General features: G+C 33.7%; 1 protein-coding gene across 2 annotated transcripts in view; it reads left to right on the top strand.

Annotated features, from left to right (window-relative positions):
• Positions 1 to 395: 395 nt before the first annotated feature.
• The window catches only part of LOC127858511 (uncharacterized), a 34865-nt gene continuing 26265 nt past the window's right edge, over positions 396 to 8995 (top strand). The window contains exon 1 of one of the 2 annotated variants that reach the window (XM_052395707.1): positions 396 to 450. The gene's annotated coding sequence lies outside the window, so the exon portion shown is untranslated. Of the gene's footprint in view, positions 451 to 1964; positions 2322 to 8995 lie in introns of those variants that run through there. The other variant, XM_052395706.1, reaches the window with a different exon arrangement.

Here is an 8995-nt window from a genome sequence, read left to right as displayed (position 1 = left end):
CATCAGGGTCTGCGCTGTTTGCTTACAGGAATTTCTGTAAGAAATATTCTATATATATAGAAATAAATATGCTAGACATACCTAATTTTGGAAATAATTTGATCCAATTTAGAAGGATGGGAGAGTCCACTAGGCATAAATGGGTTAAATATAATACACAAATACAGACATGCTAATTGTTGGTTTGCTTATCAATATTCTTAGGTAGGTGAACAGATTTCAGTTCCACCTATTTCTTTATTTTACATACCTTTCTTACTTGGCAATTTAGCATGATAAATTAACTCCCTAATGGTAATTCTTTGATCACCAAGGATATTCTCAATATTATTTGTATCCTCTAAAAAGTAATAGGTAGTCTGCAAGGATTTCAAATGTTTATTTATTCCCCATGTTCAGACACATTACTGCACAACGTCTTAAGTTCAACAACCGTGCTCGTCCATCAAGGTAAAAAACAAAATTCTCACAATGTATTTACTTTTTCTCATTTTAAACAAGACTGTGTTATTCTCTACATAATTGAACGTGTTATGTTTAATGTACAGTCAAAAATGTCTTTAAAAAAAATACAAAAATAAAATAAATAAAGATGTTTAATCATATTAAATAAAAATAATACATGTATTTTGATTGACCATCATCGTGTGGTTTGTAATGGCATCACGGATATGAAACAGGCATATCTCGGTTCATAAGTTACAGGGTCAAAATCACAATACAAGTTTTATTTACGGATATTTGTTTGGCTCTATATTGCTTAATAAAGGAAAGAAATATGCCTTTTTACACAATTTACGATCAGCTGTGAATGTTATACCTCTTAACAACTTTTTTTCCAAATTAAAAGGATTTCAGTATAATCAAGTATTATTACTTTCCAAGACCATTGCAATGATATGTTATGTTAAAATCCCATGCCTGTAATTAAAAGGTAAAGATTACAGTTAAGGACAATTATGTTAATGTTTCATAATGCAAGGAATGATTTGTTTATGATTTTAAGAGTCTAGAAGGTCAAAGTCATAATTCAAGGTCAGAGGTCATGAGTTTTTCATCTGTTTTCTGTTTCAGTTATTGTCTTGCCTTTCTCAGTGACAAGCATATGGGCCGTGCTCTGTGAAAAGAGGGTTTAGTGCATGTGTGTCGGCAGTCGGCACAGGCTTATCAGGGATAACACTTTTCGGTTGAACTGGATTTTTGCTAAGATAGACTTTCAGTAAACAAAAAATACGATATAAGCGAAGTGTTGTCCCTTATTAGCCTGTGCAGACTGCACAGATTAATCTGAGACGACACTTTATGTATATGCATTAAAACCCCTTTTCACAGTGCACGGTGCACATGGTTTGAGGCCTAAATCACATCCTGTTATGTTGCTTGTTTGTGCTTGCAAGCACCCTTTTTGTTGTTAGTTAATAGATTGTGAGTTTTTTAACTCATTTGTTTGTTTATCTAAAGTTTAAATTATTTCAAGTTTCTGTCCATAATTAAAGCAATATTATAATATAAACAATACAACAACAACATTTTTTTCCCTGAGTAACTTTTATCAAAATGTAGAATTATCTTTTGCATGAAAAATGTAAAGATCCAAAAAAGTTATTTTGGTGTTAAATGATTATTTTAAACTGAATATTGCATTTGTTCTTTACTGATATCCCATCTCAACACATGGCTGACTTCAAATTGATATTTTTCATATATTTGTTTATAAATAATTCAATCCGTTAAATCAATGCCCCCATTTAAACCAAGTCAGATTCGAAACACGCGTGTTCGTAATTCAGACATTGTTTGTCGAATTATTAGATTTCTACTACATGGCTGCAATTGTTACAATAGATGGAAAATAAAGCCTTAAATTTGATAAGTAAACCTTGATTTTCTGATAATAGCTTAAACCTTAACAGCATATCTGCACCTATATGGTAATGCTTTATTTTACCAATGGTATAGTTCAATTTTTCAGTATAAAAGTTTGGCAGGTGTGCATTGTATGGGCTATGCTAGAGGAAAGTCACCAATTTGTGACTGGCAAGCACTTATAGAGGAGCACTTATAGAGACAATCGCACTTGTGGACTATTGGATTTTGTTAATTTTATGTATCAGTAATGAGAGTTGAATTTTATGGCTTTCTTGACCCAGAGCACTTGAAGAAATTTAGACAGTTGCTCAGAGAGACATTTGGATTTTGTGAAGTTAGTGAATAAGTGTGCAATTTAAAAACCATGAACACAGAAAAATTAACTTTTAAAACATTTTTTAAGTTTGTAACAGGATGGTATTTTGTGTTTGAACATTACATATTGCAAACAGGTAAGTAAATAATGTATGCCTAATAATGCATTTAAATAGTTGTCTTACAGTGTATAAAAGAAATTGAATTTGTAATTAAATTATTAAAGTTGTAATAGTTAAAAGTGAGCAGTGCAATAAATGCAACACGGTCTTTATAAAAAATGGAAAATAAAAATTACCAGCAGAAACAATATCGTCAAGAAAAAGTAAGTATTATTCTGCTGCAAATAGTAATACAAATTATAATGGACATTTATCAAGTTGAATAAGTTTTTAACAAAAACAGGACATGTTATATTTTTTTAACAATATTAAAGATTTGATTGTAGATTCATTTTTTGCCACTAATAATATGCCTGTACAGACAGCGATAAATAATAAATGTCCCCCATGTATGCATAATGTAGCTCAATTATCTATCATGCACATCAACATTATGTGTATATTAACTTGATGTTATGAGTTTATAATGGCTGTATAAGAACCTGAGGTTGTCATACTCAAATATAAATACTATTATCAGCACTTTTATTGGATGTATTAATGACATCGGAAACAAAGATATCAATAATCATCAGATAAGAGATGCATGCAAGTGTTTCTTTTACCCACAAAGCTTGATATTTGTGTTTGTATTCACTTACATTGTATCATACATGTACATTAATAAGGATTTGAACATGGGGATGACAATACCATCATGTTGATGGCAACTATATGTTAATTATTTTAATTTCAATATAATTTATTAAAAGTTTAAAGTGTTTCATAGATTAAATAGTTGTTTACCAATACTGAACATGTGTATTTATTGCTTGCTGGATTAATTATGATACTATTAAATAATGGTATGTAACATGCAAATCAAGTTGGCTGTATGTTATTTTTTAATATTGAACATGCATCAATTAGCAATTTAATTATTTTGTTATAGGTATCTGTTCACAGATTAGAACATGGACCTGGTTAAAACAAATATTTTTGAGATATAAAGAAGATTATGTATCGAAAAGATTCTGTCCAGAGAATAACGTTGTGAAAGTACCGTCATTAATTACAAGAAACTGTCAAGTGAAATGCACATACTTAAATGGGCTATGCAGTAAAGTTTTGAAAAGCAAATAATGTCTACATTATCATCATTATGCAGCACAGTAATAATACATTGTTAGCACAAGTGTTCATTTCAGTTCTGGAAAAATGTTACGTTAATTTGGCATTTAATTTGCATTTATTATCATAATAATCACAACTTTTTGCATTTTCATGTAAAAGCTGCATGGTGATTGTGGTCAATATGCTCCAAGTTGACCTTGGTTTCATTTTTCAAAGAACCTACTCATTACAAATGTATGCAAGTTTATACATACATATTCATGAACATACTATAATAATTACAGTCCACTCTCGTTATCTCGAAGTCGGCGGGAACAAGAAAAAATATCAAGATAATGAGAGTTCGAGATATCCGATTAGATGTTTAAAGAAAAATAAGACGAAAATTTACCTTGTTTTAACATCTAAATACCTTTTAAGTGTTCTAACTAAAGCCGTCACCGTGTGGCATAATACTCTCTACCTGATATAAACGCATTTTTACAAGGCACGATTATTTTTCTATTTAAATTCTTAAAATGACGTTTTAAGTATTACAGAATTGCATGAACACATGCAGTTATAATTTTTCTAAACTGTCGAGTAAACATTGCTATTTAAAGTTATGATGCAAGTGACGTCCAATCAAGACGAGGGCTTTATATACGCAACAAATATAACTCAATGCATTTTGAAATGTTGTTTGTAAAAACAATTGTCTGTTGGCCTTTCGGCAGGCTGTGTATTAATTGCAGTTAATTGATGTTAAAGTAACAATTAAAGTGACAGGCCTTACTCAAGTGTTAATGGCTAACGACATTACACACGTGTGATCATTGATGCAATCAACGGATCAATTTCCTACCGCACAGTATCGGAAGCAGCCAGGCGAAGCGGGACGGTGAAGTATGAAAGAAAAAATTTCTCACCTTTTGCCGACATTGGGACAGTTATTCGCACTTCGAGATAAACCACAGTAAATACATGTAAAATCGGGACTCGGGACAAAATTTTATATCGACATATCGAATTATTCAACATAACGAAAATCGAGATATGCGATGTTTATTTATATAGATAAAGAAGGAAAAAAGTTGGGACATTGAGCTTACTTCGACATATCGAGAATATCGAGATATCCGATGTCGAGATAACGAGAGTGGACTGTACTTGTCATCAAGTGGCCAAACAAGGTCATAGTTTTGGGGAAATCTAGACGCTTTGTTTTTCTTTCATCAATAGTAAAATGATGTCTAAATTGTCTGAAAGGAACGCTAGTACTGTGGCGTTTGATGCAGGTGTTGAGTACATTAGGTTTTAATTATAAAATTTAAATAGTTTTTAGCTCACATGATTGCTCAGGTGAGCTTTTGTGACTGGTCTTTGTCCGTCCGTCCGTTAACATTTGCTCGTAACACTCTAGAGGCCACATTTCTTGTCCCATCTTCATGAAACTTGGTCAGAACCATTGTCCCATTGAAATCTCGGCCGAGTTCGAAACAGGGTTGTGCCAGGTCAAAAACTAGGTCACTAGGTCAAAAAAAACAAAAAAACTTGTAAACACTGAAGAAGTCACATTTCATGCCCAATCTTCATGTAACTTTGTCAAAATGTTTGTCTTAATGATATCTTGGTTGAGTTTAAAAGTGGTTCCGATCCGTTGAAAAACATGGCCGCCAGTGGGCGGGGCAGTTTTCCTTATTTGGCTATAGAGAAACCTTGTAAACACTCTAGAAGTCACAATTTTTGCCCAATCATCATGAAAGTTGGTCAAAACATTGGTTCAATTGATGTCTCGGACGAGTTCGAAAATGGTCGAGATAGGTGAAAAAACATGGTCGACAGTGGGCGGGGCATTTTTCTCTATATGTATATAGTGGCAGTTTTCCCTATTTGGCTATAGAGACACCTTGTAAACGCTCTAGAAGTCACAATTTTTGCCCAATCATCATGAAAGTTGGTCAAAACATTGGTTTTATTGATATCTCGACCGAGTTTGAAAATAGTCGAGATCGGTGAAAAAATTGGCCGCCAGTGGGCGGGGCATTTTTCTCTAGTGAAAACATGTGAACACAGTAGAAGTCACAATTTTGGCCCAATTTTCATGAAATTTGCTCAGAACATTTGTTTCCTTGATACGAGAGTTGAGTTCAAAAATGGTTCCGGTCAGTTGAATAACATCGCTGCTGGGAGGGGGGCAGTTTTCTCATTATGCCCCCCCCCCCCCTTTCGAAGAAGAGGGAGTATATTTTTTTGCTGATGTCGGTCCGTCCGTCCACCAGATGGTTTCCAGATGATAACTCAAGAGCGCTTATGCCAATGATCATGAAACTTCATAGGTTCATTGATCATGACTCGCAGATGACTCCTATTGATTTTCAGGTAGCTAGGTCAAAGGTCAAGGTCACGGTGACCCGAAATAGTAAAATGGTTTCCGGATGATAACTCAAGAACACTTATGCCTAGGATCATGAAACTTCATAGATACATTGATCATGACTCGCAGATGACCCCTATTGATTTTCAGGTCACTAGGTCAAAGGTCAAGGTCACAATGACCCAAAGCAGTAAAATGGTTTCCGGATGATAATTCAAGAACGCTTATGCCTAGGATCATGAAACTTCATAGCTACATTGATCATGACTCGCAGATAACCCCTATTGATTTTCAGGTCACTAGATCAAAGGTCAAGGTCACGATGATCCGAAATAGTAAAATGGTTTCCGGATGATAACTCAAGAATGCTTAGGTCTAGGATCATGAAACTTCATAGGTACATTGATCATGACTCGAAGATGACCCCTATTGATTTTCAGGTCACTTGGTCAAAGGTCAAGGTCACGATGACCCCAAATAGTAAAATGGTTTCTGGATGATAACACAAGTACGCTTAGGCCTAGGATTATGAAATTTCATAGGTGCATTGATCATGACTCGTAGATGACCCCTATTGATTTTCAGGTCACAAGGTCAAAGGTCAAGGTCACAGTGACCTGAAATAGTAAAATGGTTTCTGGATGATAACTCAAGAACGCTTATGCCTAGGTTCATGAAACTTCATAGGTATATTGATGATGACTCGCAGATGACCCCTGTTGATAATCAGGTCACTAGGTCAAAGGTCAGGTCACAGTGCCAAAAAACGTATTCACACAATGGCTGTCAAGGTCACGGTGACTCAACTTAAAAAAATGGTTTCTGGATGATAACTCAAGAATGCTTACGCCTAGGATCATGAAACTTCATAGGTACATTGATCATGACTCGCAGATGAAATAATGATGAAACTTGACCAGGATGTTTGTCTGGACAATATCTAGGTCAAGTTTGACATTTGGTAAAGATTGAATAAACCAACTTCTCTCAGGTGAGCGAACTAGAGCCTTCTTGTTTTTATATCACTGCTGTCTTGAAAAATACGCTTAACCCATTACCACTTAGATACGTATTTGTAGACCCTTAGAAAGTTATATTTAATTAAAGATCTTTCTTACTAGATTCTAGTTTTTAAAGCTATATCCCCAAACCTAAGATACTGATGAGCAGCAAACAGCATAAAACCTGAACAGACTGTGAGTTACTCGCAGGCTGTTATAGTTTTATGCTGTTTGCACATAGCCATTTTCACTTTGCTTCTAAGTGGGAAAGGATTAATTAATGTATCAATGCTGTCAGTTTTTAAGGCAAACTAGGTGTTATCCTCCAATTGTTCATACACAGATGAAATCAAGAAAAATACTTTTGAATTCTGAAATATTTCACAGTATTAAACAATACATACACCATCACATTCATTTTTCAAACAGTGTTTATGAATGGCCCTGAAATAATTTTGGTGTGACGCAGCATAACGTCATTGAAATGCTCACAGAAAAAGTATTGATTCCAATACTACATAAAATTATATAAAACAGACAAATTGTATGTACATTTTTGGTAGAATCAAATTATTTATCAAAGTGTTTGTAATTGGTGTAAAAAGGGATTGTCGTTAGTTGCTTGTTATCAAACTACTTTAGCTTTGGTTCTCATGAAAATCCCACACATTTGAGCTCAAAACAATAACCAAAATTTTGCCAAAAATTGTTTCTTAAATATATTCAAACACTTGATTTAACACTCCTGTGTTTTGACTGAGACAAATGTTAAAATATTGGTTTTGTTTATGATATAATAATAAAATAGTTATCTTATTCTGGACAGGGCAAACACATTTATTCAAGCTTTTTCTTGCTATTATAATTATTTTACAATAATCCTTTCATTAAAATTGTGTTTGTCAATAAATTGTATGAATTTTTCAAAAATACAAATATATGTAAAAATATCCGTTGAAGGCCATTGTTTGCTTTGATACAAGTGGTCTGGGCTTAAGTCTTGGTGAAAAAAAAGAGATAGTTTGTTTTTTCTATTGAAATGTGATATTGGTTTAGAATAATACTGTGTGTGTTTTTCAGTTTTTGCAGTTTCTAAGATATAAATTTACTTTTTTTTAAATATAGAAATTTGTGAGTATAAGTCATTGTAGGTTCCTAAAAGAGTGTGATTATTATTAAATCTTTGTTGTTATTTAAAGAATTTTTTCCCAAACTGTTGTCAATGACAATAGCCTGAAATGTGTTGTCTTTAAAAGCTTTAGAGATCAGTTGTTATTGTTGTTGTTTCCTGGTAATTTTTAATGTAACAGTAAATTGCATTTAATTGATAGTTATTTTTTTATCTCACCATTATTTGCGGTGTTTTAATGAGCTCTAAACCTTCTCAGCGGATCATAATGTTTTGTTCATATGACAAAGCCACATCATAATACCTAAAATTGATAGCTGCAATTTAAGTTGTGGTTGCAGTGTGTGTGGGGGGGGGACCTTGGGTTCATTTGATTTTAATTTAAAACTTTAATAGATCAGATGAAACTTCTTTTCACATAACCTACTTTTTCTATTTCTTATTACAGTAGACTCTGCCAATACCGGACTCTCTGAATACCGGAACTCTCCCGATTCCGGACGGTCGGGCCAGTCCCGTATTTTCTCCTTCTATTTCTTTGTTAAAAAATGTTGAATAAACCGAACTGTCTGAAAACCGGAAACCGGACGAGTATCTCTGTAAATTTGGTCATTTTCAACGTAAAATACATTGAGTATACCGGACGGTCTAAATTCTCAAGATGCCCGATGCGTGAAATAACAATACCTAGTCAGCACAGCGAGTGCGGTGTCACACATTTTGCTCGCGCAATTATCGATAATAGGATTAAACATACCATAAAGGTGTCAAGTCGTTACGGCGCTATGGGAGTCCGATTAAGTAATGTAAAACAAACTGTGGATGACAATAATAGACTCGCGGTAACACCAAAAAGTGATTGACTCGATCGTTTTATTAATTATTTATTATCGCCTATGATAAACAATTTAATTAAAAAATTAATGCATGCCGTTGTGACGATCACTTTCTTGTGATCTTCTCGGTTATTTTAAAAGATCGTATAGCCATGTTTTTAACATAAAGGAGAAATGTGCTTTCAAGCAAAGAGTGATCTTGGACTTTTTGGTGAAATCGTAAACTTCCAGAATTAGTAGGTTTTGAGATTATG

Source organism: Dreissena polymorpha, chromosome 14 (assembly GCF_020536995.1).
Source record: "Dreissena polymorpha isolate Duluth1 chromosome 14, UMN_Dpol_1.0, whole genome shotgun sequence".
Taxonomy (NCBI): domain Eukaryota; kingdom Metazoa; phylum Mollusca; class Bivalvia; order Myida; family Dreissenidae; genus Dreissena; species Dreissena polymorpha.
The sequence above is the reverse complement of the archived record's forward strand: the minus strand, read 5'-3'. Positions and strand labels throughout refer to the sequence as shown.